Source organism: Ambystoma mexicanum, chromosome 2p (genome assembly GCF_040938575.1).
Source record: "Ambystoma mexicanum isolate Mex_15411 chromosome 2p, UKY_AmexF1_1, whole genome shotgun sequence".
Classification (NCBI taxonomy): domain Eukaryota; kingdom Metazoa; phylum Chordata; class Amphibia; order Caudata; family Ambystomatidae; genus Ambystoma; species Ambystoma mexicanum.
In genome coordinates, this window is record NC_090923.1 from 1,088,294,772 (window position 1) to 1,088,308,197 (window position 13,426).

The window sequence follows — 13,426 nt, forward strand, 5'->3', positions numbered from 1 at the left end:
TTTCAGTTCACCAGGTGCTAGAAACATGTACTTGGCCTCTTTACATTTGTCTAAAAATCACATGGACAACTAGCATAATACAAAATTACTACTTATTCAGGGTGCTGGGGAAACTATCTTAAATACAGAAGTACTTTAATGTTAATGGGGAGAAAGTGTCACATGTGTGGGTGGTGCTGCAGACCCCCACAGCAAACTGTCTCTGCCGGGCTCGGCTTGCAACAAAGGACTTTTATGATGCCTTTGAAGTTTGACAGTTCCTCCTTCAGAGTGGATGCTGGAGGAAATTGCACCTCTCGGTCGCACAGGCCATACTGGCTTCCTTTGTTCCTTCTTCCAGGACTGCCTGCTAGTCTAGCAGGGCAGTGAATTCTCACAATCTCGACCGCCTCACATGCCATTGTGGGGCGGTTCACTTATGCATGCACTTTTCCGTGAGAGGCAAGGCCTGTCATTGAGTTCTGTGCCTGGGCCAAAAACCCAGTTTTACTGGTTTCTGAGTCTTTTCCAAGGGAACCAAATCTTGTGGGGACAAATATAATGTACATTATGTAGCCGACCCCCCACCCACATATTCAATGATATCTGTGCTAGCAAAAAGCTGTCATTTGACATTGACTTTTAAACAACATTTTCCTTATTTTGCAAAGACCAGTTTCCCATGTGTTCAGGCCTTTCATTTCAAGTTGCAAATGCGGTTCTGCAGACCACAGGATTGTTTTTCAATTAGTCTTTTTGGGGGGGTGTTTGCATGTATTGTTGGTTCATGAACACAGAGGGATACTGCACAGAATTTCTTTGATTTTGACACAGAAAGGAGAAAAAGCATGCTATTTCTTTCATTTGCAGAAATTTGAGCGAGATGGTTCACATTAAAGGGAAACAAAAGCTGCGTCGAGTGAAATGCAGAAATGTTTGCCTCTCATTTGATTTATCAGTCAGACAATGCCGTTCTTGGGATGTGTTGCCTAACCTTTTTGGCATTCATATGGAATAAGCACGCAGAGCTGTGTTTCAATGGAACACATGCTTTGTAGTGTTTTAGATGAAAGAAAGAGCAAATGCAGGGGTGTCTTGAATGCTGTGCGCAACTTTAGTATTCAGATGACAGAACAGCAAATGTAGTGCCATTCTGAATGCTGGTCATGTTCTTATGATTCAACTGAAAATAAAGCAAATGCAGAGCTGTTCTTTGGGTGGCAGTGTTCAATGCTCGCCACACATGTGCCAGGAAGACACCGTTTTTGTGGCACTGTTTAAACGCAGTTTTTGGTTGTTGGGGATTTATGCTTAGAGCCTTAAATGCACCCCACAATGTTTTCTTCATCTTTTATCTAAGAGAAATATGTCTCCAGTCCATGAATGATGCGTCTGCCTCCTTTTGTGCTTTGCAGCTATTCCTTAAAATAGCATCCTTGATCACGGGCCAACATAGACTCCTCTTTGTTTTGCACACAACGCTGTTTCCCAACGTCTCCTAACGCTGCACACCTGGTCTGTCTCTGAGGTGGCTGTATTTAATCTTTACACAAGCCGATGTCCATTTTTCAATCATGGCCGTCCTTGCCACGTTATATTTTCCTCTATTGCAAGCTTCTATATGTCTCATCTACCTTGACTTGCTGCATATTTACACTAATTGATCAGCAAGTTACTTTGTCTTCTTTGCATATAAACTCTTTATCATTTTGTACATGTTTCTCTTGTAGCTTCAGTTACGTTGTCACTCTTAAGTATTTATATATAGTTTCAGTATGTCTTTGCACATCTTCTATGACATCACTCTGCTCTCGTCAGACTTCACTCAGCACTCTGTGATGTCCAATGGTGTGTTTTGACATCTTTCCACGCAATATCCTTCCACTCTCTCAGTTCGAGGATACATTCGATATGGTTGTCTGAGTGCATATCGTCTTATACACTCGATGCGGTATAGGCATAACACATGGAGGTCCATATAGGGCTCTTCTCCTACTGTTCCAATATGGTGGCGGTGAGGGGACGGGAGTTAGGGAAAGTGCATCCAACTGCTCCTCTACACTTCCTTTTCCATAAATGTATGCTTTATATAGCACGCTGCTGCCACTCTTCTGGGATCTGCAGAGAGATGGGGAGGGTTAGGATAGGTGGAGCACAGGTTGTGTTGATTCATGCAGATGGGAAGGAATAGGGATATGTGTGCAGGGTAAGCCTGTAGATGCTTTTGATACATGTTCTATTGGGGCGTGGCTAGAGTATACCCTTATGTGGGCAAATTGTGTATATTATGTTATGTTAGATTTAAGCATTATGGCTGCTTTTGGATAATGATTTGGACAAGCTCTTAAAAACATAGCATAGGGTTCCTCTCGGTCAGCGCTCAGTCTTACTATAGGGACAGGGCACATTCCGCTTGCCCAATCCTACCTTCTGCACCAGTCCTGCTCGGGGCCCTTGCCCATTTGCGTTGGGACCGTGGAAGAAAGTGACAGCCACCATGGTAAAGGCGCTTGCTCTAGTCCCAATTGTGGCACGGCCCTGGCTGATGGATGTACCTTTGATGGAGGCTGTGGCTTGCAGGGACAAGTGGAGAGCATCTCGAGAACACATTCAACTAGGAAAGCAAAACCATGTCAGGATGACCGCCATGTATACCGATGGGCGAATGTGAGGACATGAAGAAGGTAAGAAAGGAGCAGAAACCCCAGGTGAAAGTGGCTTGTGCAGAAAATGGAGGGTCATGTCCATATGTCTTACCATTGCCAAGGTTATTCTGTAACTGAAGGACACATGCATGCTCTGTCCCTCCCTGAATGCCATTGCCACTCTAACACTCCCATGCAGTAGTTTTGATCGTAGGTGGTGCGTAAGCACCACATATCAGACAGAAGCAACTAATAGACCTTGTGGTGTTTCCTGTCCCCTCTGAAGTTCAACTATGAGCAGCCGTTGCTCAGGTGATGCTGCTCTTGATGACATCTATAGAAAATGATGTTGGGGAGATCCGTCAGATGTGCATAGTCTGAACATGTCTTGTCCCCCTCGGAGCTCCCTAAGTAGCCTTAGCCCTCTCATGTGGACATTCAAATTTCAGTTAACATGATGCAAGTGGTGTTTAATGGAACTATGACCTTCTGTACACATTTCACAATATCTATTACACCTCTAATGAGAAAATGACATTTCATGCCAGCTGCAGTTTGGAGATCGTTATTGTGTTCTGTTGGTTCATGTTCTATTTATGTTTTTGCTAATTGATCCATACAACACCCCCATTTCTTTTTCAATTACAATATAGTACAATGTCAACAAAAGTTACGCCACCTCTGGATCCAGTAGAAACCATTCATTATCTGCCAATTGCATTTCCCCCCTTTTTGTCCTACCAATAATGCACGAGTGCGCTCACTTCAGGCATTTGTCCCCTAGGAAGCAAATGAAGAAAACAAAATCCACAAGACTAAGCAAAACAAAAATCTATTTTAATGCAGGCAGTAGTTCACTTGTAACATTAGAAAAGCAATTATAGGGCATGGATCTGGGTTTAAGGAACACCGACCAGTTCCCTACATCCACAAACACTTACATAAATGATACATTACCGTGATTTCCTCCTTTGTACCAATAAGTATGTTGTGAAAACTGCGTGACTGCAACCTACAGCATACCTGTTAAGAGAGAAGACAAGACAAAGGATTTGGGGAAGGTTGCATTCGGCAGTATGGTCTGGGATAATAAGACCTGGAATTTGGGACATAAAAGAAATGTCAGGTGGTTGCAAATTTGGCCTTACTAAAAAATTTCAATTTCTTAACATACAGTGGCAATATTTCAAGCATTTCTTTCAGCATACAATATTTATGTTTTGAAGGGATATCATCTCAAACTCAATACAGATAATAGTACCAACAGAAAGTGTACATATATTTACATGATTGTATTTCATTGTTGATGTTGTAGTTATGATACTGCAAGACACATAGTTGTCCTAGTACATGGTATTGGTTAAGTGACACTGCAATGTGATGGAATACCCATTACAAAAACACCTCTCAAAATAAAAAACAATCAAGCACATTTAGACAGATGAACAGTACTCACCAGACCTCAACAAAAAGCACTGCAAAAGTGCCATTTAGCATTAATTTTAAAGCATAGCATGAAAGCTATTAAAATGAGACGGTGGTGTCCGAGAAGGGTAGGTTATTCTTAACTACAGCAAGTAGCGTCATGTGATCGGGGAAAACAGAATATTTCGAGATCTAATATTTATGGGGAGAAAAGAAAGGAAAGCAGTCAGCACTCGGAGAAGGAGGGATTCATTGCAGTGCTGTCTTGTGAACCTGGGCAAATGCCATGGCCACTAAGCTCTTGTGCTCCGAAGAAAAGGAAAAACAATAAGTACTGTAAGATGGAGGGACATCAATCAGCAATGTGAGTTAAATGCATTCTTTGTGGTGCATCTTTGTGATCTTGGGCAAAGGTATTCTGAGCTCATAACATAAGAAGGTAGGCAGTTATTGTTGGGCGATGGAGGGATATAGTTGCAGTATTGTCTTGTGTTCTGGGGAAACATGCTCTGTGATCTAATTTCAAATAAAAAGGAACAAAAAGCACTAAGCCCTGATTTGTGTAAGCGTAAAGAAAGATTTTCCCTTTTTGTGACTTCCCCCATTAACTTCAATGGGACCCCCAGCATTTCTGATATAGGCTGATTTATTGGTGCATGAGGTCTTTTTAGCCTTACTCACCTGCTCCACTCATGTGTTTGCGGTGCACTGTGTCACCTGTGATGAATATAGACAATTCGTCCCTTATCCCCAGAAGTGAGCCACCCCGACGCTAGGGAGGTGAGCCCGCTATGCAGGAATCTCCCTAGGGGTCTGGGTAAGTGTGGCCTCGATGGGAGGGACTCTCTTCTTGGGGAAAAGGACTCCCATTCCAATAAGGACCTCCAAGTCCAAACCACCCTGCCTGCATATATGGATTATGGAAAGACTTTGGCATTCCCTGTTACAAGCATAATTAACAGAGATCCTTCTTTTACTCTATTGGCTTCAAGTATTGCTGAACGTTGCCTGAATGCAATGAGCATGGAAGACGGACACAATTCCATGAATTCCAATGACGTGAATAAGAAGAGAATGGAATGTGAATGGGGGAAAAACACTTATGGAGGGGGAGGAGAGCAACCACTACGCAGAGGCGAGCCTCTGAGGCAATGACGTACTTTAAGGGTGGATCCACATCAAGCTGCAGCACCAGTGGTGGCATGAGAAAGGGAGGCCCGCCAGCTGGAGGTTGGATGGCAGGTGACTTGACCGAACAAGAGGCTCCAGTCAGGGATGGAGACGCGATGGGAAGACCAGGGTCTTCTCTGGTGGAACGACCACTGAAGAGCAGTGGTGGGCTGGATGCCCAGCAACTGACACAGAGACCAGAGACAGGAGAGGAGCCCAGGGCCCCGAGTTACACCCTGCAAGTGCCTTTTATGCTGAGGGATATACCAGCAGGAAGATGGACGCTAGCGATTCGTGGATGCCAGTGAGGTTCTGTAAAGGTTGTTTCCATGGAGTACCGAAACCGACGCAGGTACAACCAACAGTGTGAACGAGATACGAACACTGTATGTAACGGCTGGAATCGCCACCAAACGCACATAAACTTAAGAGAATGTAACAGGCTCACAGCCCAGCTGAAAGATTGCGAAAGAAACACAAATGTTGTATATCAAGAATGGAATAGCCGACAAGGCTACTGGGAAACAGAGTGAAAGGTTGGTAAATGTTCTGCAGCAAGGCTAGCTAAGTGAAGAATGCACCCATTGGGGCATCAACCCCTCAAGGCGGGAAGCCAGGGTTCTTGTGTAAATCTTCTCATCAGCATTCATTAATGAAATTGGGTGGTAAGACTGACAATGCACCGGGGTCTGCCCTCTTCAAGTATGACATATCATAGATTTGCTGAATGATGATGGTGCCTTCCCTGTCTCATAGATATTATTGAATAGCTTGATGAGGTGAGGGAGGAGGGCACCAGCAAACCTTTTATGAAATACAATAGTACACCACCGATCACCCCATTACAGTCCTCCACAGCCTCTACAGCCTATCATAGTACTATTCACAGTCGAAATAGCTCTGAATCAACCCACAGAACCCTTTTTCCTGGTGAGAACCCTTACATTCTCCTCTAACTCAGTATCCAAGACAGTTCCTTCACAAGCTTTCTGTGACTCTCTCTCATCCTTTTTTGCCCAGAAAATAATCCACATCTGAGCAAACATATCGGCCACAGATCGTTTTGTTTATAGCCCTACTTTGGAAAGTCCTACTCATTTTTGGTAGTCTTTCCCTGTATATTCCGAAGAGGATATTCTACAGGCTACTTCAAAACTTATGTTGGCCTCATCTGTGGACACAATTCCTTTAGATATATGGAAAGAAATCATGCCTAAAATTGCTCCTTGGGTTGCTCAGGTGGTGAATGTTTCGTGCACCAATGGGCTGATCACTAGGTAGCTGAAACAAGCACTAGCCGTCCCGCTCTTGAGAAAACAGTCTTTAGACCCTTCTATTCTAGCTAATTTTAGACCCATCTCTCTTCTTTCCTTTCCAAGAAAGCTTCTTGAGACTCTCATTTCTCCTTTGCTCAGCCAGTACCTGGTGGAGTCTAGTTTCTTTAGGTTTTTCTAATCTGGTTTCCTCCCGAGCCCTGGGACTGAGAGTGTTCTTGTTTTAGCTATGGACGATCTAGTGAGGCTTTCTGATCAGGTTGGAGTGGGGGCATTGGTATTATTAGATCTCTCAGCGGCATTTGATATAGGTGACCATTCCATCCTGTTGGATCGCCTCAATTTAGATGGCCTCTCTGGCTTGGTGCTGACATGGTTTTCCTCCTTCCTGTCAGAAAGAGCACAAACACTATCTCTTTCTCCCTTACGCTCATCATCTGTTTCTCTTCCTTGTGGCGTTCCGCAGGGCTCGGCCCTATCCTCTATGCTTTTTAATGTATATATGTAACCTCTGGTTGGTCTCATCACCTTCAGGTGTTACTCATATGCAGATGATACACATATCTTAGTCCAGTTGAATCTTCTGCATTCTGGCACGTCGTCTCAGTTCAGGAGTTGCCCGGAGGCCATGGGGCAGTGGATGAGTTCCAACTGGCTTAAATTGAATGGGTATAGGATGGAGGTACTTGTGGTTGGTCCTCCATACATGGCTGCCCTGTGGACCCCTTCTTTTTGGCCTCTCTTGTTGGGAACTTTTCCCTCTCCTGTGACATTTGTTAGGGATTTGGGAATTAAGCTCTCGTCCTCTCTTGCTATGAAAGCCCAGGTTGGTAGCCTCTGTGAGGGAGGGCATTTATAGCTGAAAATACTGCAGAAAGTTCTTCCGTTTCTCCCAAGATATTTGCATGCACTGGTGGTAGCCTCTTTGGTTATGAGCCGTGTGCGCTACTGTAAAAAAAGGATCACAATGCAATGCACAAAATGGATGCAAAATGTAAAGCACACCCAGCTAGATTTGATTTTTTAAAAAAGGATCACAATGCAGTCCACAAAATGGGTGCAAGATGTGAAGCACACCCACCTAGATTTGATTTAAAAAAAAGGTTCACAATGGAGTGCACAAAATGGATGCAAGGTGTTAAGCACAATCTCAATGCAGTGCACAAAATTGATGCAAGATGTAAAGCACACTCACCTAGATTCTATTTTTTAAAAAAGATCACAACGCAGTCCAAAAAATGGATGCAAGATGTAAAGCACACCCACCTAGATTCGATTAAAAAAAGGATCACAATGCAGTGCACAAAATGTATGCAAGATGTAAAGCACGCCCACCTAGATTCGATTTAAAAAAAAGGATCACAATGCACTGCACAACATGGATGCAAGATGTAAAGCACACCCACTTAGATTCGATTTAATGAAAATATATATCACAATGCAGTGCAAGAAATGGATGCAAGATGTAAAGCACACCCTCCTAGATTCGATTTGAAAAAAAGGATCACAATGCAGTGCAAAAAACGGATGCAAGGTGTTAAGTACAATCACAATGCAGTGAACAAAATGGATGCAAGATGTAAAGCACACCCACCTAGATTCGATTTGAAAAAAAGGATCACAATGCAGTGCAAGAAATGGATGCAAGATGTAAAGCACACCCTCCTAGATTCGATTTGAAAAAAAGGATCACAATGCAGTGCAAAAAATGGATGCAAGGTGTTAAGTATAATCACAATGCAGTGAACAAAATGGATGCAAGATGTAAAGCACACCCACCTAGATTTGATTTGAAAAAAAGGATCACAATGCAGTGCAAATCATGGATGCAAGGTGTTAAGTACAATCACAATGCAGTGAACAAAATGGATGGAAGATGTAAAGCCCACCCAGCTAGATTTGCTTTGAAAAAAAAGGATCACAATGCAGTGCACAATATGGATGCATGGTGTTAAGCACAATCACAATGCAGGCCACAAAATGGATCCAAGAAGTAAAGCAGAACCACCTAGATTTGATTTAAAAAGAAAAAAGGTCACAATGCAGTGAACAAAATGGATGCGAGAAGGAAAAGGAAGAAGCACAACTTGAATGAATTTACCAATTGTAGAACACAGAGTGCAGTGAAGAAAATAGGTGGTGCCTGGGGTGCTGTGGACCAAGTTCATGCAGGAGCAGGACGCGCACAGGAGGCTGTAGCATTGTTTGTGTGGAGGGGCATTAAGGTGGAAGCCCTCCCAGGCCTTACCAGGCCCGGACAGGCTCAGACATGGCCTTGGCTAGTGGGCCTTGGGAGGTGGGCCGGCCTTCCCCTGCCGGCTTGTTCTGATTGGGCTACAAGAAGGTAGCTGGGCCCAATCAGAGCTGTGGCTCCCTTTGTTGTTGAACAAGCACTTAGGTGACTGCGAAGTCCACGACGGCCATGATGGAGGGCTAGCCAAGCAATGCTCAACAGAAGCAGAAGGCAAAAAAGCAGAAGGCAGAATGGTACAGGAAGTCACATTTGTAGGGACTGACATTTGGCATAAGGGTTATATTTTACACAAAGCCCTAGAGCAATTTTATATGATACAAAATTTCCATATTGAACTCATTAAAATGTCCCAGCTCACGGCTCAGTTGTATTTCCATTTGCAAGTAATAGACGGGTTGCAAAATAAAGGGGCCAGAATGATGACGCAGACAGAGGACCAACAACAGGCCCATCAGTTGGCTGAACAAGCCCAGCAATCACTCAGGCAATTAGAGAACAGGCTACAACAAAGCCAAGTTAGAGATATCAACTATGAAAACTGCATTGAGCAACTAAAAAATGAGGTCAAAACCTAAAAACATGCCAATGCAGGGCGAGAAATGACATTTTCTGTGCTGCAAGACACACATAAATAGAGTGTAGAAACCTTAAGTCAACTTTGACATAAGCTGAATGACCAGAATATACATAATAGTGTATCGTTGGATGAAATTATGGTCTTTAAACAGTCCATTAGTGAGCTAAAATGAGAAAACAGTCAGTTGATCATAAAAGAGATTGACTCACAAAAGACTTTTGATCAAATGCATCAGAATGTAAATATTTTGAAGCAACAGAAAATCCAGCTGATCAGTGAAAAAGATGCCTTAAAATCAAAATGGATGTAGAAAAGGGTCAGGAACTGGCCCGAATCAGGAAAGAAAATATGGATGTTGTGGAGTGTTTGAAACAAGCAGAGGGTGACCGATTGGAAGCACATAGTAGGTATGCTTAGGAGAGAGAACGTGTCAATTTAAATGAAAAATGCTGTGAACGTGCACACATAATGCAAGGCACTCAGAGGGAATATGAAATCGTCCAATAAAAAGTACAGAAAGTGAGAGGCCGACTGGCTGCTCAGGGCAGAGAGCTTGAAGCCAGCCAAGCCAAGGTGTCAGAGTTAAGCATTCAACTCTTTGAATGTAAACAGGAAACCATGGCAGAGAAAAACAAGTGTTAGAAATTAAATAATTAAATAAAAAAATACAAACTGGCCTGAGACAGTCTGACAAACCATTGTATGGGATAGGGTACTATGATGGAGGGGAAAAGCCCCTCCCATCAAGGCCTTCATGTCATTTACCTACAACTCCCCATGTACAGATTGGATCTGACCTCATGAATGCCTCCTATAGAGGCCAGTGGGTTTGCCTATCCCTGCCAGTCTGATCAGGAAGGTCAGCCCTTGCCAGCTCTTATCGGATATTGATGCATATTCATCTTTACCAAACAGAATGGGAGGTGGCCAGACCAGTGTCATGGGAGGCCAAAGATAGTACTGCGAATACTTCTGAACATGAAAATATATATGATGAGAATATCAGAGAATTAGATTTGCAGAAAATGATCTTGCAAAGAAATTGTCTAGCCCGCTTAGCTGAAAAGGAAAAGCAAAAGCTTCAACATAGGAAGGGCATTTTAAAAACCTGCACACCTTCTGGGGAATGGGTGGTATCACCCAGCACATGGAAGGGGGATAGTAAATATGTTAATTGGTCTGACGATAAGACTGAGTATTATTCTGCACCAAAAATTGACTACAGGGCAAGGGACCCTGAGCGTTCACGGCGACAAAGGCAAAAGGAAGAATCCAGATCCCATGCTTTCGGAAGGAATTCCCAATATCACAGCAATGGAGAATGCCTAGAAGACAGAGGGCCTCATCACGAGTCTGGTGGTAACCCTTAAATGTGGTGGTAGCGCTATTACCGCCTCATTTAAGGGTCTGCCAGATCATGGCCTTGGCGGATTTACCCCCAGCTCTGAGCTAGGGGGAAATCCGCTGCAAATTTGCTGATTTTTGGCGCTATTACCGCCAGCGGGAAATCCGCCGGCGGTAATAGCGCAAATTTTCCCCATTGGGCCCAACGGGGAATGGGCACTAACCGTTCCGCCAAACCCGTGATCCGGCACTAATAGCACCGGAGGGTTTGTTGGTAGGGCTAATAGCGCCGGCGGTAATAGCGCCGGCGTTACCACCCAACTCATCATGAGTTTGGCAGTAACCCTTAAATGCGGCAGTAGCACTATTACCACTGCATTTAAGGGTCCACCAGATCATGGCCTTGGCGAATTTCCCCCCAGCTCTGAGCTGGGGGGGGAAATCCGCAGCAAAATTGCCGATTTCTGGCGCTATTACCACCAGCGGGAAATCCGCCGGTGGTAATAGCGTGAATTCTCCCCATTGGGCCCAATGGGGAATGAGGAATTCCCGAATGGGCCCAATGGGGAATGGGCACTAACCATTCCGCCAAACCCATGATCCGATGCTAATAGCACTGGGGGGTTTGGCGGTAGGGCTATTAGCGCTGGCATTAATACCACTGGCATTACCGCCCAACTCGTGATGAGGCCCAGAGTGTAGAGTTCTAACAGCAGCATGAGGTGGAGCACTGAAGCAAACAGGAGAAGGCCGGAAGATATGTGCTTAAGGAACGTACCTCAAAGCAACCAGTGAGTTTCTAGATAGAAAGAAACCTGGTATGGGAGTGCTAGATGCTGTGCATAAGGATATTTTATTACGGAATGGTCACGTGGATTGAAAGGCATGTTGTCAAAGGTCTCCGACTAGAATCCTTACGAACCAACGAACATTAAAGACTTGTTAACTCATGAAAGAAAACTGAATACTTTGTTACGGAGTGGGTGCAGGCAAATGAAAGCTTGTTATCGAAAATCTACACACAATTAGAACAGTTTAAAGGCCCATGAGAATTACAATACTTAACGAATTGAACAAGCATAATCAAATCATTAATATTTAAACTTTATACACATTACAGAGGTACCGAACGACAGAGGATATTCAAACTATACAATCTGCACCTTTTTGAATGCTGCACTTAACAACCAATAGAATGAAAGTAACTTACCTTAAATCATTTACATGTTAAAGAGGTGCCGAACGGCAGAGAATATTCAACTTAGAAAACTGCATAATTTTGAATACCGAATTGAAGGAAAACCTTTGCTTATGAAGAATCAAGAGAAGGGAAGCTTTCTCAATATAATTACATACACCGGATGAAAACACCTTAAGTGTATTTTTTAATTTTGTGTTTTATTTGTGTTTTACATAGCGTCTTAAGCCAAGGAGCTGTACAGAGAGTCAAAGGTACAATAAAAATGAATAACATGGAAAATAAAAACAATCTGTCACATTAACCAAGATGACGAAGATGCGATGTCAACAACTTATGAAATAAGGAATAGAGACTAATAGGGCAAAGTGAGAGTGGAAGAGCATTGCAGTGAAAAGGAGCAAAGAGGGCAAAATACCTAAAGCGGGACTGGGCACAGGGAGGATGTGGAGCCACGAGAAGAAATTGAGAAGAGCATAGGGATCGAGGGGGAGTATAAAAAGAGACCAAACAAGAAAGATAGTCGGGTGCAAGACCATAAAGTGACTTAAAAACCAGACATGAGACGTTGAATTTAAACTGAGAATGTAAAGATAGCCAACCAAGAGTAGAGAGATGAGAAGAAATGGAGTCATGAAAAGAAAGAAGACAAAGAAGACGGATAGAGGCATTGAAAACAGATGTTAAGGGGGCCAGACGAGTAAGTGGAAGATCAAAAAGAGCAGAAGAGTAATAAAAAAGCCAAGAAAAATGAGAGAGGATGTCAACAGTTTTGTAGCATGAAAAGTCAAGAAAGGACGGGCCTTACGAATATTATAAATGTGAAAGCTACAGGCACACGAAGACAGGCATGTATGATAAGAAAATGATAGAGCAGAATCAAAGTAAACTCCCAAATTAAGGGCAGTAAGAGGAATAGGAGGCTGGGATGGGGGAATGAGACAAAAGAAGGAGCAATAGGAGAAGCAATACTATTAGCAGGAAAGAAAAGAACCTCCATTTTAGCTGCATTGATCATGAGATAGTGAATCAACATACAAGATTTAATTGTGAGTAAACAAACAGAGTTTAAGGTGATTGCCGTTCTGGAAGAAATAGGGGAAGGATGAAAGCAATGAGGGTGATAGTGCACTCTGTCACATTCCTGGATGGCTGGCAACAAATGCCTGGTTGGGTGTAGCAGACATTTAGCATCGGTACTCTGCGCCGAAAGCATGGGACATGCTTGAAAATGATGTTTCCTCGGTGGTAATTAGTGAGTGTTTGGAGAGTTTACCGCTTGGGAAATGCAGAAGGGAGCAAAAAGGAACAGGAATCGTGGGCTGATTATTCCTGCAGGCACTCAGGAAGTTGCATGAGAAGAATGAATTGCTTAAAGATGCTCAGCTTCGTAAACTAAATGATGAGATTTCCCTGCTCCAGGAGCAACAAATCGTTATGAGAGACCCTTGAATCTTCAATTAAGCGGACTGATCAGATGGAGGACAGGTGTGCCTCTTTAGCTGTGCGTGTAGCCACGCACAAGCGCAGACAGCGGCGGGGCAATCCTTCACAGATAAG

General features: G+C 43.5%; 1 long non-coding RNA gene across 1 annotated transcript in view; it reads left to right on the plus strand.

Moving 5' to 3' along the window:
- The window catches only part of LOC138566001 (uncharacterized), a 116,907-nt gene that overhangs the window by 95,660 nt on the left and 7,821 nt on the right, over window positions 1-13,426 (plus strand). The window contains exon 2 of the long non-coding RNA XR_011301772.1: window positions 2,499-2,663. This is a non-coding gene — a long non-coding RNA (uncharacterized lncRNA). The remainder of the gene's footprint in view (window positions 1-2,498; window positions 2,664-13,426) is intronic.